The sequence below is a fragment of the Cygnus atratus genome, chromosome 4 (assembly GCF_013377495.2).
Source record: "Cygnus atratus isolate AKBS03 ecotype Queensland, Australia chromosome 4, CAtr_DNAZoo_HiC_assembly, whole genome shotgun sequence".
In the NCBI taxonomy this organism is placed as follows: domain Eukaryota; kingdom Metazoa; phylum Chordata; class Aves; order Anseriformes; family Anatidae; genus Cygnus; species Cygnus atratus.
This window is the reverse complement of record NC_066365.1, coordinates 34,730,233-34,752,077: the sequence shown is the minus strand read 5'-3', so window position 1 is coordinate 34,752,077 and position 21,845 is coordinate 34,730,233. Positions and strand designations below refer to the sequence as shown.

General features: G+C 38.4%; 1 protein-coding gene across 1 annotated transcript in view; it reads right to left on the bottom strand.

The window, feature by feature from the left end:
* TTC29 (tetratricopeptide repeat domain 29) overlaps positions 1-3,161 on the bottom strand; it is a 204,567-nt gene extending 201,406 nt beyond the window's left edge. Inside the window, exon 1 of the mRNA XM_050710240.1 lies at positions 3,080-3,161. The gene's annotated coding sequence lies outside the window, so the exon portion shown is untranslated. The remainder of the gene's footprint in view (positions 1-3,079) is intronic.
* Between the last annotated feature and the right edge of the window lie 18,684 nt (positions 3,162-21,845).

Below are 21,845 nucleotides of genomic sequence, written 5' to 3'. Positions count from 1 at the left end.
ATTCTGGAAAACAATTAGACTGTCTAGTCATGAAGTATAAAACCATACAAATCAGACTTCTTTAGAAAAACTTGCCCCACTTATTGACTTTAAATATTATAAGACTTACCCAAGTACGGTACTCATATTTTCATTGTTGCTTAAATGAACAAACAAGTAACTCAGGTATAACCAAATCTTGACTTTCATGCACCCTCAGATAATGTCATCAGCGGCTTATCTTTGCTTTCTGTAGGTTTACAAAGGAAGTATTTAAATGGCACTCAGCTACACCCAAGAGAGGATCAAATAAAATTCAGCATAATGGGCATAAGCTTACTCCTCCTTTCTGCTGGAATAAAAAAGAAAACTGCTCAACCCAAAATAGTAGTAGAATTTTCACATCTTCTATCTTGGACTAGAAGAAAATAGCACAAAAGAAAATAGTGCAGCAAGAAATCTGATGGAAGGTGTATACGCCTGCCTAACATATTCAGTTTATAATTGTATTGTACACTGCCCTCATGTCAGCTCTCAGAAAACAAAACAAAACATGATATTGAAAAATGCAGTGATTCACATTGTTTGTCATCCAAGTGTGTGCATGTGTGTGTGTTTCCTCAGGCCTTCCAATCCTTGTTTAGAAACTATGATCATCTCAGTGTCAAAATTCAATTTATCAAATCCAATATATATTAAGGGAATGAAACATAAGGCCTCACAGCATGTAAGAGTTCAAAAAAAGATGATTTGATCATACCCTGTGGACTTAAACCTGTGATTCTGTTACACTTAGTACTGAAGTGAAGGAGACAGAAGATACACTATCCTCTTTCTGTTTCCTTGTAACACAACCAAGCTGATTTGACTATGGAGCTCCAGACAGTGTAAGATTGTCCTCAACTGCACTCCCTCCCCATTCAAGAGCTGTAGGCATATTCTCTGAGAACTTCTTGCAGGAAGAGTACATTGAAGAAAGTAGGTAAAGTTCAGAAGATCTGAAGACCTACCTAACTTAAAAACAGACAGGACAATAACTTTACTTGCATGGTGCTTACATTCAGGAAAACACACTATAATTGAGGGTTCCAAGACACGAACAGTCCCTGTTATATGGGACGGGATGAGGGAAACTGGTACTGGAATTGGAGGAAATGAAGATTGGGAGCAGGGGAGCAGCATAGTACCCCCCAGGCTGAGCCGGACATTGGGAATAGTCAAGGGATAACAGGAAAATTGCAGGTTTTGAAATGATATCAGCTCATCTAATCTAGCCCTGGAGAGTACTGGGCCCCAAAGACAGGAAACCAAGGTGAACTGAAGACAGAATGAGCTATGAAGTTGGAGAGAGAGCTGAGATTGCTACAAACAATGAAGGAAGACAGAATGAAGGATTCAAGGAGGAATAATATAGGGAAGAAAACCAGGGGCAGTGAGAACAAGACAGAAGACTGAGACAAGGAAATGAGGAGTAGTATGACAAGGACAGACAGGTTCATTCTTTGAGGATCTGGACAATTAGTGATGACTCCCTTCCGGTGATCTGGATGGTATGGGAAAATTTCTCCATTCCCAGCAACAGGTTAGGGAATCCTGGGAATTCACATCCCTTCTTCCTGTCTGCTGACAGTCAGTATAGAAAAATAAGTCTCTGCTACCACTATCAATTACATAGTTAGCTCAAGTAGGAGATGGCTGTCAGATGGATCCAAAGATTGCCATCTTTCAGATACCCCCTGTGGGTGCTGTTATGATTGCACAAAATATAGTTTGGTTTTCAGTTTGTTTTTCTAAGAACCTAGGGAATGGCAAAAATATTAAAAATATTGTGTTTGCAATGAAGAAATTCATAAGATAAAAAAATCACAATTATAAATGCCTGTTTTCTCTTAATGTGCTCTCTTCTGTGCCTATTCCTTATGATATACATTGCTCTACTGTCATCACAGCTGCATAGCCAAGACAACTATTGTTCTTGTAATCGTCTCATTTCTTATTTCTTTTTTTCTCTTTTTTCCTTTTTTTTTTTTTTTTTTTTAATAACTCAGAAGACAGGTGGCAAATTTATGAGAGCACTGCAGGGAGGAAAACTAAATATTCCTAGGGTCAAGGCAGTTGAATGCTGCCTGAAGAATGAGATCCTATGCCTGCCTCTGTATGTAACACATGGCAGGTCTCTGAACAGAAACCTTCGCTAATGGGATGATCACCAGTTCTCTCACTTTTTACTTGTGCCATGTGAAACATCTGGCCAAGTTTACTGAGTCCTCGCAGCTGCAGTTCAATGTATCATAACGATTTTCTGAATACCTAATATGGTATAAAAATGCAGAGTGCTTTGAAGAGCATTTTGAAGGCATCTCAGTGTGACCACCAAAATTAATGGCAGTTCTGGCTTTCATATCACAACACTGCCTGTGTTGCGCAGTAACACAGCCCGATTTTCTACAGATACTGTAAAGTATTGCAAAAGTGTCCCCACAGATCACCAACTCAGTCACCGTAACAGAGTACAAGTAATAACTCTGATGAAGTAAAGACGACGAAGGAACATACTGACATGGTGGAAATTAAGTAGTGTGTTTTACTATACATAATGCATTTCTACTTCTGTAGGAAGGAGAAAACACAGGACATACAAGCAATGTTAAATTTAACGTGTGCCTGATTTTATGGTCTTAATAACACTTTGTTTCTACATTTTTTTAATGCTATATCCTATAGACAATCTCATCTAAGCAATTTTGAAGAATATATAGGGAAGAGCCAGACCCAAAAGAAATTGGAGTGTAACCCTTTTTGTACCAATTTGAAAAAAGATGTAACCTGGCATGTTATTTCCAGACAGTTGCAACACAAAGTTCGACCAAAGACAGGGGCTGGACTAAGAAGAAACACAAAAGCAGCTTAATTAAATTACAGACCAGTTTTCTGAAATCATCACAGTTCATTTCAGTCTGAACAGAACCAAGCGTGTTCCTGATTTCCATGCACGCAGGCATAGGGAACTCAGTGAAGGACATGGATTTTAGAGGCTTTGCCTTCAGACCCATACACTTCCAGCTCAAACCCACTGCAACAGCGCTTCTGGGAAACCTACCACTCGATGACCCACGGCAGGCACGCGTGGGGATTTCTGCCAGGCGTGCAGGCAGCCTTTGCTCCCGAGGTGCCGCCTCAAACATCTCGTCCCCTCCTCGCCCTTGGGCGGCCTCTCCACGGCCCGCCCCGCCCCGCCCCGCCGCAGCAGCACGGCCAGGGGCGGCAGAGCACGGCCGCCATCTAGCGGCCCGGGGAGGCCGCTCCCACTCGAGCGCACAAAATGGCGTCCCGCCGCCGGGGGAAAGCGGCCAGATCGCGGAGGTGTTTCGGGATAATGGGCGGCCCCCTGTGCTAGGGGGAGAGGGGAACGGGGACATTCGCTTTTAAAGCCTCCTCTGTTTTGGCCATGGACGCCAGTTTAAGGCGACAGACCAACATAAACCTTTATTTTTCTCCAGATCAGAAAAACCGGGAAATCCTTGACTCCACAACCATTCCTGTGTTGGATTAAAAATAATAATAAAAACAAAGCCAAAAAAAAAAAAAGTCCGCACAAGAGCTTCTTAATGAAGAGGCTATATTTTCTAGACATATAAGCAAAATATATTTTTCCCTTCCTATCTTAGAAAGCCGAATCACTTTTGCTGTTTCTGGAAAGTTTCATTCAGACTGATGCTTGCCAGGGAAACCTGCCATGAAAGTGCCAAGGCCAAGTGGTTCCAACCTGGCAAGCAATCAGCTGAAAACAGAGCCCTACAAGTGGGAGTGCTGAGCAAATACGCACAGATAATGTTGCTGCTTCTTGCTGTAGCCTTCCAGGACTTACATGAGCTACACAAGGAGATCAAATTGAGTATGTTCTGTTTTGCAGCCCAAATGCCTTATTACACCCTTGAAAGTTAACCCAAAGTTTCTGAAGAGAAAAGTTTCCTTAAAATCTAGTCCTACTTGAACTACCTTTGAAGAAGCCGGAAATAGTATGTACATGGCTAGAACCTTATGAGAATTCACTCAATGTAATGAGTGCATTAGCACATGAGATCAAGGAAATACTAAACAAGAAATTTCTGTAGGTGAAGCCAAACTTCTCTTCTGTGAGCACAGGTGCCCTGTGTTTATCTGACATCCACATAACCAGTAAGACTTCTCTTTCTTTTCCAGAGGAAAGTTTGGAGGTTTATGCTGCCACAGGATTCAGAAAAAGGCAAGGATGGCTGTGGTGGTTTAAGTCATAACCACACATTGCTACTAGTCCTGCTTTGCTTCCTTCCAAATCTATTGTCCCCAAATCTGATTTATGAGAAGGGGATACATGTTTTTTCCATCAGTGCATAAAGCTAAAATGCTGGGCTTCAGATTGCAACAGTGGAGACCCAAGCGTTTCCTTGACTCAGCTTCAGAAGGGGAAACCTCCAGCAGAGACACAGCACAGGCAGCTGGAGCTTAAGGGCACACCAAAGCACCACATTAGGATTTACCGGGAGTTGCCTGTTAAACCCCAAATCAATGAAGTTCAGGGAGGGTTTTACAGGTGTCCACCTGGCATGCTCTATTCTAGCAAATGGCAGATAAGGAGAGGGAGGAGTTTTAGAAAACTGTGTAATGTGTTTGGAAACAAACAAACAAAACAAAACAAAACAAAAAAAACATTGCAAATCCTAATGCAAGGTGCTACCGACCCCTTTTGGTCAGATTTAGCATCTACTTCATAGCAAGTACTACCATGTTCCAACTATGCAACTGTTTTTCTTGAAAGCACTCGAGGAGGCTCAAATGAAAGATTTTCAAATACTTGTTGAGTCCCTCTGAAAAGACTCTTCCTGGACTCAGCTAGCAGATTTCTTATGCACAGAATAGAAGGAGACCTCTTATCCACACATCACAAAGCTATGCATATTTGGGGACAGAAGCTGTGAAAAGAACACAGCAACACGAAAACCAGAAGCAACCGTAACAGTGAAACTTTTCCTTCTTCTCCTAAAAACTAATACTAAAGCACATGCTGGGTAGCAGCAGTCTGTCCACGTGCCAGAGGAAAACAAATAGGACAAAACTAAAAAAAATGTCCAAAGCATTACACAAGCCAACCCCTTCAGGAGAAAAAACAGCCCTTTGAATAAATGAACACTGGGTCCTGGCATTAGTTTTTAGAGTTGTTATTTTTCTCCTGTAAGACTGCAGTAATCTTGAATGTCTACTTCTTGAGAATGTCTACTTCTACCCCCTTCTGAGGTCCGTGCAGTGGTCTATTTATAATTGTGGGATACCAGTGCTAGTGCATCATGACACATGGCCTCTTACTGGAAATGTTCCTGGCTGATTTGCTAGCAACAGAACGAGCAGATGACATATCCTCCAAGAACAAGAAGTACATTTCTTAGGGAGGAAGTAGGAAAAAGAAAAGAAAAGCCTTGAGATGCATAGAAAGGTGCTCAAAACAAAATAATAATTAAACAAAAAAAAAACAGGAAGGAAGAAGTCTCAGTTTTGAAGGCAGTTATCCTCTATTACAGGTTAGTAATGGAGTGAAGCTATAGACCAAAGTGTCTGTCAATTCTGTTGCATCATTTTGTATGTTCTAATTGAGATAGCAAGGGTATATACTTTTTGAAGGTGGAAAGTATTGGTAACTACAAATAACAAAATCAAGGTAAACAAACCTATTAGGCATTTTAGAAAAAACTCGTTCACAAGACTGCCCATCATCACACAACAAGTCCACAACACTGTTAAAAGAAACTCATAAAACTGATTTCAGCAGAAGTTTGGGAGTTCTTCTTCCCTGCAGTCCACCAGGAAGATATCTTGACAGAACGAGAAAAAAAAAAAAAAAATCCTACTGGGATATCAGCTGACACATTTTCATTCTTCCACAACTTTCTCTTTTCCATTCCCTTGAGTGCTGTGTCAGTCAACACTTCTCAAAGTCCACATTCCCTTATCAACAACCAGACTCTAGTGTTCATGGTATCCCCTTGCCAAAGGTTCAGCAAGTTTGAAGCATGCCTTATTTATTTTGGAGATTTGATAAACTGTGATTCTTGGCTCTCAGGATTTCTAAGTTTGGGAACAGCTTTATTTACCATGAGCTCTGAATTAAGTCTATAAAATTTGTATGACAATGTGTAGAAGGCCTCTTAGAGGAGAGCTGTACAGCACTGCTAATGAAATGGTTATAGACAGTGTCTGTTTAATAATAAAAACAACTTGAGCTAGCATACTGAAGAGTAAGCCACGCCAGTGCTGATATGACTGGAGTGTTTGTCACACTTAGTGATAACAGAAGGCTATTTATACATTTCAGTGTACAAACCAGGCACTCTGTGCTGAGCACAGGTGAGAGAGTAAAAATACACAGTTATGAGTAGTCTTATCCTTTTTACATGGTACTATTGGGTCACACGATCACTTTCAAGGTGATTTTCATAGAGTTTAAGTTACTCAAGGGAAATCCACAGCATTCCAACCATTGCAAGTGCTTCTGAGTATTCACATCTCATCCAGTGGGAAAGCTACTCTGCACTGCGTTGTCAGCAGGAAACTCTTAGGGTTTTCAAAGGGCATCCTCATGTCATAGTAACTACTCAAAGAAGGGCATTCATTCACATGTGGTATTTCCCCCTGAAGCATCTCAGTACAGGTTGTCTACTGTATTTGGAGCTCTGTAGTCAGAGGAAGCTGTTATTTCAGATAGTAGCAATGAGGGAATTGCTTTTTCAGAGGCCTGTGTTTCATGATAAAGGAGGCTGTTGCTTGGGAAGAGCAGATTATCATTATAAATATCAGCTTCATACACTTACTCTTCTTGGTAGTGGTTGATATCTGGAGTGCTAAATTAATGGACAAGTGTGGTAACTACATCCTATATCATAAAATCAATACGTTAACTAGTCTCCTTGGGTCCTTTAGTCTAATGTAAAGTCTGTATTTCCTTGTCTACAGCAGAAGATATCTGTCTGGGGAGGTCACATTACAGGAGTCAATAATAGTATGGAAAGCACTTTGCCTCAGTTTGAAGATGACATTTTAATCAAAGAATCATTTCTCTAAGGAAATCAGAAAGAACTTCTATTTAACTCAATGTAGGCAGCCCCAAAGACACTACTGCTGCTTTTTGAAAGTAATTTTAGCAAATAAGATAGCCAAAATATTTAGGCTATACAGGACCACACAACAGGAGATTCAGGATTTTTCAGGCTAAGAAGAACTTGCAGCTACTGGGGATTTGCTGCTGCTTCTGTTTCACCAGGGTTATTTAGTGTTGTTTGTTTGGGCTCTGCTATCTTCTTTCACTGTTATGCAAAGCTCTCAGACGTGTCAATAACACGAAACCTGTTGCCTGCAATGTTTTCTTCCCACAGATGAATTCAGTACCCATTATTTTGGAATAAGGACTGTACCTCTCTTTCCACTACATGTTTTGATCACATATGGATTTCATCTATAAGGTGCAATTGTAGTAAATGCATGTCCCCACTGCCAGAAGTTCATCAGAAAACATTGAGCTCATTGCTACATTAATTCTGCCCATGCCTTCCAAAAACTGTTCAGAAGAAAGTAGTTTCAAATGGACATGGAAAGACTGAGGGCAGGAAAAGTTTTAGAATGATACAGTCTTTCAGGATGGAGGGGTAGGATTCAGGATCTGATTCAGGATTCAGCCGATGCTCCCCTGAAGGACCAGTACTGTGTACTTACCTGCAAGTTAAAGGCTGGCGGACTTCAGGCCTTCTAGGGAAGGTGAGCCAGAAACTAGTGATGATGATTTACTGGGGATTCCTTCTTTCCTCCCCAAGCTAGCATGCTGGTGTCTTGGCACTCCTGATTATGGATATACATATATCTCTCTATATACGTTCTCTTGAGAATTAACCCTGTCTTTCAACCCATACTTTCCAGTGTTAACAATAATTCACAATGGCTTTCCAGGTATCAGAGTCAGCATTTTGCTTTCAATGAGGCATTAATATTTATTAATTTTTCAATATTGACACGATGATTCTCTCCGGTCTGACCTTGGGCCAGATGTGCTTTTTAGGCATATTCTTCCTGTGTGCAGTAGATGGTGATTTGTAGGCCAAATGCCTGGACAGTTGCTGATCAGCAAAGAATTACACCAGGACAGCCCTGCCTAGCACAACATGCACTTCCACATGCACAGCCCCATAAAGGGGGACAGCTCTCCCATTTGCATATTAAGCACCTGCATGATTTATGCAGACACCGCAGGTCAAACAGCATCACTTTATTGGCCTCTACACTGGTAGAAGAAAAGTCTTTCTGAACATCCTCATCTTTGTTGGCTCTAAGTCTCCTAATTTCCCAGCTGCATGAAAACCATGACATCCCAACAATTCTTTGCAGCTGCTGGAACTTTAACCAAATATATTTTTGGCACTGCACAAGGTGTCTATTGAGAAACTCAAGCCAATGATCCTCCGAGTTGCTGAAAACCTCTTGAAACCTCCACCCACACACCCTTTCCCCTGCCGTGTCTGTACCGTCAATTGTAATGAGAATCATTTTTTGGTTTTGGTTTTGTTTGTGTGTTTATTTGTTTACAAATATCTTGCTGTCTTCTTTCTGGGTCTATAATGCTTAAGTCAGTTTGCCATCAATTATTTGATGAATTACCAGCTTCACATCATTCCTAGAAGATTTAGTGGAATCCAGAAACACCTGATGCCTATTGAAAACAAGGTACAGGGTATGACATTGACCTGCAGATAGGGACATTATAAAACTTACTGTCCTAGCAGAAGGTCTAGGGTGGAGTGCAGGAGGACTCAGCACTCTCCTAAATTTACACTGCTCAGTAGACGGAGAATTCCTCATTTCAGGACATAAATAAAATATAGAAACCTCAGTGGGCTACTTCCAAGGTACTCTCTGTTCAAGTCATACTCTGCACCTACTCTTCCTATTCTTAGCACAACCCATGCTAGGGCAGGGCCTAAGAAAAAACCCTGAAGGGAGTTATTTTGAGCTTTCTCATTGGGCTTGCAATAAGAACATTTAAGAACATCCTGATTTTCTTTTAACTGGTTTAAAGAGATTCATCTTCTAGGGATTTCCTTCTTTCCTTTTTTCTTCTTTCTTCTTAATTTTTGATTTTTGATGAATCATCATGATTAAACAGACAAATGTTAAATGCCACTATTACTGTTAACTGATACAACACTTCTCTGTTTATTCAGAAACAAAACAGATAACTGTCAGTGTCAATAGAATTTCTAAGTGGGTCACAGCATCATATTTTTCCCCAAATTGACCCAGAGAACACTCTAAACATCTGTCCTCAACAGTTTTAAACTGTCCTCTGGCATTAATTTGGCTTTCTCTCCATGCTATTCTTTTTTTAACTCAGAACAACTTTTTCCAGTCATCCAGAGGAATCTCCAGTAAAAACAGGCAAGTCATGAGTTGATGTTCTTGATATTTTTGAGGTTAAACAAACATTTTTTATTTATATTTATTATAAATAAAGGGCCAGTTCCTCAGCTAGAGTAAATCAATGTAGTTCTTATATTGCAGTGGACACTGCTGATTGAACTGAAACTTCATCTCACATGCTTTAAGAGGCTGTGTGTACATCTCAGTGAAGAGGAAGAGGAGGGCTTAAGTTATTTTTCTTTAAATTACACAAATAGTTTAGTTTTAGCCAGCTGTGTTTTCCTTTGCAGTCACTAATACTGCTTTCACATCACAGTTTATCCTAGGATTTACACCCTCATTTAAAAAGACCCCACACTTTTGCAGATGCATATAAATTTGCAAGTTTTAAAATATACACATCGACACTGACACAGTGCCAGTGAACATGGATATGAAAGGGCTCATGTATGAAGAGGCAATGGTTAACAATGGCCTAAGAGATGAATACATGGCCAAGTGAATTAAATTCCCAGTAAGAAATCATTCTCCAGTTGCACTGACTTGCAACTGAAGTGAAGCAGATTTAATGTTTTCTACTGCAAGAGTTCTTTTCTTTCTTTTTTCTTTTTTACTTGAGTTTCTTCTAGGTTTTTGGTATGGAAACAATTCCTTCTTCCTGATGCCTGCTCAGCTCAGATCCCTGTATAATATAATTTCCAAAAATAACTTTACCTCAACATTGAAATAATTTAATTGGCCTGCTACTGCTGATTTGTGCTGGTATAAGGTCAGTTTCAAATACAAGAAGGAAGTCTGAAACAAGAATCCTGGAAATTAAAACATTAATTTTCCCCAATCAGCATGAGAATATTAGAAGAAAGGAGAGGCTTACTATTCCGAAGAATTCAAGACTGTGCACTAAAAATTCACGCAAAGCCAACGGGAATTATTCATGTTAGCCACTGTGTGCTTTCATGCACATGCCTGTACCTGCTAATGGATCTTTCCCAAAGATTTCAGGGCCATACCTTAGTTCACATGTTTTGAGTCCCCTACTGCATATTTTGAGTCCTCTACTATTGTTCTCTTTGACAGGACAAGGCGTAATGGTTTTAAACAAAAAACGGGTAGGTTTAGTTTAGGTATAATGAAGAAATTCTTTACTCTGAGGGTGGTGAGGCACTGGAACAGGTTGCCCAGAGAAGCTGTGGATGCCCCATCCCTGGAGGTGTTCAAGATCAGGTTGGACAGGGCTTTGGGCAACCTGAGTGGGTTGCGTCTAGTGGGTAGTGTCCCTGCTCATGGCAGGGGGTTGGAACTACATGGTCTTTAAGTCTCCTTCTAAGCCAAACCATTCCATGATTCTAAGATTCTGCTACAGAGGAAATCAACCAACCAACCACCAACAACAAGAAGCAAATGCTTAACAGACTAACCTTTGTATTATATGGTTTACTTGTTTTCTAAAATAAGGTAAATTCTTACAATATTTTTTGTATAAATATAATCCTATTTAACTGATATTGGTTATCTAGAGCTTATTTTGGTTCTCTAAGGACTTCTCAGTGCTCAGCTGGCATCCAATTCTAGGGTTAGGACCTGAAATGAATTCCCTGGCATATCTGGCTGCCAGCTGGCACACACAACTGTTTGGATAGCAGGTATCTTTATAGATTGCTCTACTCTGCTGCTGAAAGCATTTTTTGATCCACCTCCTGCATTTACTTACTTGGAAGAAGGCTATCATTTTTCCTGAAGAACCAACGATGGAAGTTAAGAGGAGATCCTAAAACTCTGGAAAATCCTGAAGATGCTGCCTGGAAAAATCTTTGAATATCAAGTGTGGGTCTTGATTTAGAATGTCTGTCAGTGCTTTCTGGTCATTACTTACCTGGGAGGAATATAAGGAATAGATGTATTGAACCTGAAAATGCTATCAACTCAGAGGAACTGCCTGTGCATTACAAGACAGAAATTAACTTTTTTTTTTTTTAAAAAGGATTGTGAAAAATTGGAAAAATGTTCTGAAAGAGGTATGGAATTTAACAGAGATGCTACAGTGCTGAAGTAACAGCCACCAAATGAGCAGGATGAGCACCAATTGGCTAAGGAAAGCTTTTCTTAAAAGGATGTACAGCAAAGGTTTGTATCAAAATTCTTAAAATCTTCAATTCAACAAATTTTCACCACAAGTGTGCACCTAGTGTTTGACATTCATTCTTGCATAAGACTGACAAATAAGGAAGGATCAATTTAGGCATGTATTTCCTACAAAGACAATATTTCATAATTTGTTTTCTGGAGAGTAAAAAAAAAACAAAACCCACAATCCTGGAACTAACATGAAATCCCAACAAACAATGCTGCATGTTTGTGAGGGTTTTTAAATTATTTTATTTTGTTCTCTCTTTTTTTTTAAAAAAAATCTTTTAATATTTCTTGCAGTCTCTGCATCCAGACATTGGGAAAGGAAATGAAAACTGTAGTAAGTAAAAGAAATGATAGCTCTTTCTTCATTCCTCCTACACATGCATAAAAAGAGGGTGTGTGTAGGAGGAACATAAGCATGCTAAACCCCTTACACTCCCCCTTGCTCCATTTTCTCCATCCAAAAATCAAAAAGTTCAAATGACTCGTGAGAAGCTTTAGTGCAAACAGAGAAAATCTCAAGAAGTGTCAGAGTTTGTTATGGGAATGAGATCAGAGTGAATTTAAAAGGCCTTCCAGTGTGCATCCGCTACATGAACATCCACAGATCAATTACAGTCCTGCCCAGGACTTTAACCATGTACATATGTTAAATCACTAGTGATCTGATATATGCAAGTAAACTGTCTTTTGTGCATTTATCAGTGGATTTAATATACGACACTTAAGACTAAAATTTGCACAGTCTAAATTTCAGTTTTGTCACTGTGTGTGAAGTTGGGATGCTATTTTATTTGTTTTACAGACAAAATATTCTACCTAAACTGCAAACACGATGTAAAAATGACCAATCCAACAGATCATACATTTCATGTATGACCAGTCTTCTTCACATACTTTTTCTCTCATATCGCTTAGTTACTGGGTGTTTGAATTATTCCCTGCAATCACAACAGATACAAGAAGTATCCAGAAAAACAAACTCAGACTGCAGTCCATGGCAAAGTCAAATTTTAGCAAAGAATTTTGAGGTTGATGTGACCACCAAAATAACTTCCTGTAAAAGCAGTGCCTTCTGTCAAGTTCGTCTTCAACTATTTGCTATGAAACTGAAGACTACATTATGCTTATTGTATTGTATAAATTGACAATTTGTTTATTGGAGTTATTTAATGTCAAAATAAATAACATTTTCCCTTTCATATTAATTTTTCCAGGTTCTTTTTAAAATAAAATGTTCATTTTGGACTATGACAGCTAAAATAGAAATGCCTCTGACAAGAATGTGGCTTTCTAGCCTGTGGGCAAAATATGAAATTGTTTTTAACTGGAGTTTACCAGAAAATAGATGGTGAAAATCATCTGTGAAACTTTTGCTAATAATGTTTGTCCTTTGACATGCATTGTAACAGCACATGACAAGGTATGCATTACAGTGCTACAGCAGCATGGTTCAGGAGCATTCTGCTGATTGAGTCTGAAGACCAAATACTTTTGGTACCCAAGGTATGTAGTTGTTATGCCATCAAATACCTTATTTCCATATTTGTTTGTTTTTATATATATGTATATATATATACATACAATCAATATACTTTCAGTATGATGATTAAAACTCAAAAAGTTTTGTAATCTTCTTAATGTTCATTTAATCTCTCTGTTCTATGAAGTATAACTGATTGAGCAGTCCCTTTAACATTTCTACCGTTTGTTTCTCAAAAATACTGGCTGTTTGAACTAACCAGTCAAATTATCTTTTGAAGCGCATGACAATATGGCAAGATACCTTACATTGATCCTGCAGGGAACAAATCTGACAATTTTATTCCTGGCTACAGCAAATTTATCAAGAAATCTAAGCTTGCAATAAAATTGAAAAGAAGTCAGCATGTAATGAAAACTTTTAAGCAGGCACTTCGATTTTCCTGGCAGGACGCTCTCACCCCTTCTGTCCTTGTTTGTCATTATTTGCCTCAGTGTTATGACTGTATTCCTTGTGCAAGATATGAAGGAATGGGTCCATAATATTCTAGCTTCCTAAAAGATTGGGTTGAACATGAGCCATCTCAAATATTACCCTAAACATGAACTGAACACGAACTTAAAAAAAAGTTTAAAAAGCTAACAAATCCCCACACTTCCTGATTTTTAGTATGACAAAAGGTTCTTACCATGTGGAAAATGTGTATTTCCAAGTAAATTTCCAAATTTCCAAGTAAAGCGAGATTGTTAGAGATTTACAAAGCACAGAGGATCTATTAATTTATAAAATTATCACCTTGGAATTAGAGCCAGGAGAGGAATGCTACTAAGTGTGGACTACAGTTCAGGGCTAGAGATTTAAGTATGCTGGACTAATTTCAGATTTTTTTTTAAAAATAAGCCGGTAACTCTTCTTGTAAGGAATCAAATTTCTTCTTCAGTAAGAAAAATAGCAGCCAGTTATAAGCCTGCAGTTACTCATGGTACTGCAAACATGAATCTGAGGTGCGTCACTACAGCTCATAAAGTGTTTACCATCCATTTCTTGGTATCTTGAAGTATATTGTGCAAATTCATTGCACAAATATCGAAACACACATCAGATGATCCAATATTGAGCATTCTTAAGTGCCGCTGGTTGTCTTCAAGCACCAAATAGTGCATGATTTTTAATTTATTTATTTTTATTATTTTAAATAAAAATGAATTGGCTAAAATGCAGTGTCATTACAGCTGTGATGGTCTGAAGATCATCACAGCAATGGGAAGAACAGTATCTTTGGCATTAGTGTAACTAATACAGTTGGAAAGAGAAATACACAAAGCTTTGTGAACTGAAGCCCAATAACCTCTTTTCACAGCGATAGGGGTCGTTGTTATTACCAATATTTATACACAAAAGCCTTGCCTGATGAAGACAGGATAATAGCTTTGTTTGTTAGACATGGGGAAAAAAAATGGCTAAAAGACCACTGATTGGATGTGTAACTGTTCTCCATGCTAAATTCATCAGTCCCAAATCACTGCACAATTTTTCAGAACAAAGCATTTTACTTTGTGCCATGACATCTATGATCTTAAGCTTGAACTTATATTCTATGGTGTTAGAATCAGAAATCCTGTTATAGGGAGAAGCTTTTACTTCAGTTTCCTCATGATGATTTACGTAGATGAGTTTTAAGGAGCATTACTGTGCAGTTAGTGAATTCATCATTTTGCTCCTTTTTCCAGCATATTGTTTCAACAGAAATAACATACACCGTGTTTCACCTCCCACTGACCTTCGCCATGATTTCTAGAAGCATTTTGAAGTCAAACAATATCTTTATGATTATTGTTCATCTTTGTCTGAGATGTGGCAGCCAGCTCACGCAGAACATTTAAGAGCACCATGACCAACTGTTGTTTCTTGAACTGTTTACTCAACACGGTTGAAAATTTTCTTCAGCTCTGGCTGGTCTCCTATGTGATTTCTGTCTCGAGCCAGAAGTGCTGTGGTCTTTGGGGGCTTACAAAACATTAGTAGCCTTAGAAAATCTAGGCAGTTTGCCAAAAATGTTTAGCTTTGTTGAACTGTGGTGGAAGGTTAAGCATTTCACACAGTTTTGTTTCTCCCTTCCCCCAGTTTGCCTTGTACTTAAAGTCCCCTTGTCAAGAAATGAAGAAACTTCATAATAGGATGGATGGAACAATTTGCAGCTATTACACAGCAATGGTAGTATTGCTAGAAATCTGAAACAAATGCTAAGCTTAATGCTTCTGTGCTTAAAATAAATGAGCGTATTTAACACATGCTGGAATGTCATTATATCACATGGTATCATTTTTCTTATGGGCTACTAAAAAAAGTCCCAAACCAGCTTTTTGCCCTCTGAGAACTGGAGTGCAAGAAGTGAGCTGCTCATGCCAAGGGGCAGGATTTGCAAATTTTACTTGAGTGAAAGAATGTCTTTGTTTCCAAAAACTACTAATGCACATATCATCCAGTATAAGCACGTTTCCAGACATGCATTCTAATTTACTCATGCTTTGTGGCAGGAAAGGTCCATCACTTAAGAACCAATAGAAAGAAAAAAAAAATCTGATAAAAATTAATGTTTGAAAGCCCTGGGCTATGTTGTCCCATTGATTTTTAAGATTAAAACAACAGCATGTCTCCTTTCTGAAGTGCTCCAAATGATATATTGCTTCAGAGAACTAAGTGGACATAGTGACTTGAAATCCTATTGTGAGGTACAGAAATTTTGCAATTCAGCCCATGAGTCAAACTAGTATGCAGCAAAGTGTATTTTGTTAATTTGTTTTGACAAGTGTTATTTTGTTCACGATTACACTGATATGCTATCATGTGTGCACTCTGATGTGTTCTGTGGTGGAAAAAGGCATTCTTAGTGCAAGGTCTCTCTGCTAAGGAACCTTTGTCAAGAGATGTGAGCAATGGACCCTGTTTGTTCAAGATACAGAATTCCTGAATTAGCCAAACATTAATTCATGTGGCCTCTCTATGTTCTATCAAGCTCAGCTAGCAAATTTCTAGGCACATTTAGGCTAAAATTTTCAATGAGCAAATTACGTACTCATCAGTGAAAAAAATAAATGTGTGTGTTCTTGCTGCAGAAGTGTATACAGAGAAAGGGAACCTTCAAAGCAAAGAACAAACCAAAATGTAAGGTTAGTAACATATTTTTCCCCTCATTGCGTACCTCCACTTGGCATTTGGAAAGGGTTGTTCCTTTTTGATCTTTTGATCTGGGCTTAGCATTAGTAGGCATTCACTTTTTTTTTTTTTTTTTTTTAATTAATGTAAGAATAAGTAGTAGCAGTAACATTTTACAGATTGCAACCGTCGCCATTGCTTGTGTCAGCCAGGATGGGAATGCACCCTACTAAGTTCTTCTGCTTGAAAAGCACTGCATAAAAAATAGATGCCTGTGTTCTTGCCAGGATGTCAGTGGAACAGCACTGGGTGGGAGCTCACATACATAGGCTCACTGGCAGCTTTAGGGTAGGTCTGTGAAGCTGCAGAGAGAGTGCAGCTCAACCTGGCCTTAACCAACTCCAAATCTGTTGGCCAGGCTTTGCATTCTATAGATGCTCTCTCGTCTTACACCTTTGCACTTTCCCCTGTTGGCAATGCACAGCAAAAAGTAATACGTACTTCTTTTCTGGGCTGAGAGCCCGGCCACCACATTAATAATTTTACCACTGCTTGAAGCCTGTCTAAGGTCACATATGGTATGTTTTCCGAATTGTTGCCAAATTTCAAACCACATTGCTGAAAATTCCTCCAGAAACGTTTTTCTTTCTTTCTTTCATTTTTTTTTTCTCTTTTCATTTTTCAGTAACACCTTTCTATAAATATTCATTAAGTAAGGGCATGCTTTGGCACTTTTGCTCAAAGGGAGCATTTTCATTTATATCAGCAGGAGGTTACAGGATTGCACATGGCATATTTAACTGTGAACTGTTAGCTCCCAGTGGTAGAAGTTACAGGCAAAAATATTTCTATCGAATAAGTCATTTAGGGGTGTAACTGCCTCTGGCTTTGATGGAGCTATGTGATATTCCCTAGTTCACATACCCCCTTCTACTGTATTATTTCTAACGATATATTTCTTTCCATTTGCTCACTCTTTATCCCAGTTTGCAGAGTTTCTGAAAGTGCTAGTCTTCCATTGATTATGTATAGTATAGTGCAGTAATTGTTCTGTGTTCCAAATTCAACACTAATATGCAATACAAAGGCATGGATCAACACCATATCCTCATGTACAGCCTCTGCAGAATACATTATTCAATTATATGTCACAAAAAATGCTCGTGTCTGTCTCAGGCTAGTCGCCAGACAGGATACAAAACTCCATGAAACATGCCTAAATACTCTGGGGATGGGCTGTGCCTTGGACAGATTACATAAAATTGCCAGTATTTCGAAAAGTAGTTTGTATCACTGCAATACTTTTCTTTGACTATACTTACAAAGATCTTTCAGTTTAGTTTGCTTGACTGATATTGACAAATGTAACTGAAGTACATAGCAAAGTCATTGCTTATTTATATTGTAATCCTTACTTTCCTACCTATTGCATAATCTAGTCACATTTTGGAATCTCGCTCCTGATGCTGCATCCCAGATAACTGCATATGTATATTGCCAGGAATAATATTCATTAACGATTTACAGCTAAGATTCTAAAAACAATTATATGAAACAAATGTATTGATTATAGCAACAGCAAGCCTTATAGTAGTTATGTAAAATTAAATATATGTACAATAAATTTGTGTGGTGCTCCCTCACTCCATCCCAAGTATTTTTACAGATAAACAGGTACATTTCACCTTAGTATAGCTTTTGACTACACAGAAAAATCTGATATTCTCTGTTCCTTGAGGCTCACTTCTTAGGCTTTATCACAGAGAAAACATCTATAATTGTGGCATTTAAAAAAATTAAAGCTATTGATGAGGGGAATCAGAGCAAACAAGCATATTGATGAAAATATTTTATATATGACAGTATATTGGAGAGGTGGGAAAAGGGAATAAACCATTTGTGTGAGAGGCTGAGCTACCATATAAATTGTCTCAAAGTGGTTTGAGGTTCTCTGACGCAAATGCAAAAAGTGGAGCATTTATGTTAATGAAAAACACTTAGTCATTTGACAGTTATTAGACATGAAAATCTGTGTTATAGTCAGTGAATATCATTGAGTAAGCTCGCAAATTCATAACATATTCAAGCAATTTACATGAATAGTTTAGTCTCAAGTATACACTGCAAACTCAACCTTTGTTTACTTGCAACATCACCACTGAAATGGCAATGTTTGCGCAGGCATAAACAAGGACAACATAGGCTGTTTTCAGTAGAAGAGTTTACCATAAGCAAATTCTGTTCTGATCTGCATACGTATGATCCCAGTGATGTCCAACAAAAAAGTTTAGTACATACAAGAGACAACACTTAGACTTTATCTGCTGCACTTTTCTCAATATCGTTGCTAACAAAACTCATGGTTACAATAATCAGCACAGGGACACAGACTGTCCTGTGCTCGCTAAGCACTGTTCTTTTTCACCTGTTGGTTCCTAGGATGCCACACAGGTGCTATGTATGTGTCCAGAAATGGTCAGGTGCACAGATTAGGTAGAGTGCCACTTAAATCCCCATTTGCTGTGCACAAAATGTCTAAAATACACACCAACAAGATCTTGCCCCTCCCAAAGATTATGTGGTCATCACATATAAAAGAGACTAGTAGTGAGAAAATTCACCCAAGAATTGGAAGATACAGAACCAGAGCTGTACAGAGGGTGCCAGAACCAGGGCACCCATGGTCTTGTGCTCTTGCTGGCTTGAGTGTCAGGGAAGCATTATCCTGCAGTGCCTGTAACCATAACATTAACCTGATGAGCAAAGGGAATCCCTCAGTTCTATTCTCTGCCTGTCCATCCCAAATTCCATCCAGCTTGTAGCTGATGTCACCTTCCATCAAGTCTGCTATCAAAGATTCTTCCTTACTTTGACAAGTTAAAGGTTATTCTTGAAAAGAAAGCTAACCAAAGAAATGAGTAAAAATTAAGCTATCAACATGCCTTTTCCTTTTTTTTTTTTTTTAATTTATTTTAGGGGATGAGCCTAAATAAAATAAAGTCTTACTTTTTCCACACAGTTAAAAATGCATTTCATTCAGACTTTCCAGTCACACTGAAGCTATTAGGACACTTACCCTAACCAGGAAGCCCACAGGGAAAGATTCCTGTGTAATATGTATAAATATTCTACTCCTGCAATTTTCAAGTTGTTATTTTCCCCATAGTACTATTCTAATTTCAACATAATGGCAAAAAAAAGGCAGCATAAATCAAATCTTCCTGGATAGAGAAAACAACCAAATACCATGTTCTTAAAGAGATGTGTATATCCAATTACCGTTTCCAAATAACAAATAATCTGAAGAGTCATAAAAGGAATAAGTAAAACACAACAACAGTTCAAACAAAAAAATATCTCAAGCACTCCTATTCTGTATTTCACTTTACAGTGTATCCTGCAAGACATAACGGTAATATATGCCTGTCTCATTACTTCGATAACTCAGTTCACCTATCTTGGTATTACTGAAGAGGAAGCTTTGGAGACTAGGATTTATTTATCTTCTTAGCTTCCTTTTTGTTTATGGCAGTCCTTTTTAGGGATGTAGATATGGAATGTTTATTCTTTATTCAGTAGTGTGAGTGGATATATTAGAAGCACAAAAGAGAATTGTGCCAGTAGCCTATTTAAATAGAACAAAACCTGAATTTAAAATAAAAGACAGCCTTTGGAAGTAACATTTCTTGATGGCTAGCATAACTACAGGAGGAAAAGATCTGTTAACTCTAGCAAGAAATAAAGAACCTCCCTCTCCCACCCTTCCACTCCCCAAAAGCAACAAAAATAAAACACATGAAAACTCCAGCTGCCAAGACATAATCTTTTCATTCATCTTGCTCGATAGGTATTCACGATGCTTTCTTGTACTCTTTCACAGGAAGCACAAGAATTGATTATAGCCTTATAGCCTGTTTTCTCTCTTTCTGTATAACGGTGCTGAACTAAGCTGTGAAGATAAGCTGGATGCATGGGATGTCTTGTTGGAGTGGTTATTGAAAAGTTACTAGTAACACATTTTTGTAAAAAGCTGTTTTGGCATATCCTATATGAACATCCATTCCTGGAGGTAGTTTAGACCAAGACAAGGTAAATATCCTTCAAGACCCAGCTGCGAAATTGTGCTGTAACACCAGAAGTTCATCACCAGTTTGCAAGATTCATGTTTCATCCAAGAATCATGCTCATGCCTTCTCTCATGGCAATTTTTCTGGAACCAGCTCTGAAAAGTTGCCACATCTTTTCTTTCAAACACTATTTCATAGCTTCCACTGGGGGACAATTAACTCGAACCATGACACAGCAAGGGGCAAGCTGTGCTATTTCGTCCTGACACAATCAGATGCTATATATCATAGTATTTTTCTTATTCCAACATGATTATTCTGTATTCTGACACACATATTTGTCTTGGACATCTGCTACGTCTCATTCCTTCCTAATCCTAAGGGCGGGAGCATACTTCCATGTGTCTAATACAAGTTGTCTCTAGGCCTTATCACAACATAAACAGCCCATGAGTGCAGTGAGCACTGCTGAAAGTAAGAAGTGTTCCTGTAAGTCATAGCTCTCCTAGTGTTAATGTATCATTTCCATCTAATTGGTCCTCTGACAATAGTTTTTACTAAGCAAAGGAAGTCAGTCCTTACAGTGTGGGGGTCTCAATGGTCTTTTAAACCTCTGGGATTTACTTTTGAGTTAAGTAACCTATCCTTCTTTTACTAGAAATGCTAATATTTTCCTGAGGATTATGATGAATGCTGCAGACCCACTCATAACTTAAAAGGCAACTGTAGGTCTAATAAACAATCAACCATATTCTTCTGAGAATTTGGAATTTTTTCCTACTATTGTACAAAAGTAGCCATTTACAGATGGCTATTAAAAGCCTTCAAAAGTTTAAAACTTGTGCTAAAAGCACTAAAACTTGCAATTTTATTTTGGAGAGCAAGTTTCACTTTGAGTTGTCCAGGTGAACTGTGGTACATTTAGACATTTAAGTGGTCTTTAGCAACCTGATAACCTATTTGTGTATTTGCATATTGTCTAGATATGCAAATGGGATAACATTGCATACACGTTTGTGCAAACTCACAGACTTGGAAATCCACCCCTTGACCTGCCTTACTGTACCAAGTAGAATAATATGGTAAAATTGCAGTTGTGTAGCAAAGCACTATTACTCATTCTCTTTGGTTTCTTTATGACTTCAAGCCATAGTCTTACTGGAAATTCTGCCTGAGAAAACTGAATTTCCAAGACAATGCTCTTAGCCACTGTTGCCTTTCTTTATCTCTCTCTCTCTTAGCCAAGAAGTGAATACCCATCAATATTGTTAAGGCTTTACAAACTTTTCCTTGCAAGCAGCTGGTTATAAACTTTTCAGAGAAGTTAATTGACCTTCCATAGTTGGCAGTAAAACTTAGCTGAGAGTCAGTAAAAACAAATACTTCAAGATTATACTTCAACTAGAAATCAGAACTGTCTAATATCCTTAAAACACAAGGAAGGATAACCAACCTCCTCCCCATATTTTGTCCCTTATATGAACGAGGGCTCTGCTGATCCCTTAGGATCCATGAGTCACCAACTCACTCTCCTGTTTTGGGTCTTGTTTTGATGAATTTTTAAAGCTATAAATATAAGGTGCTTGCTGGAATCA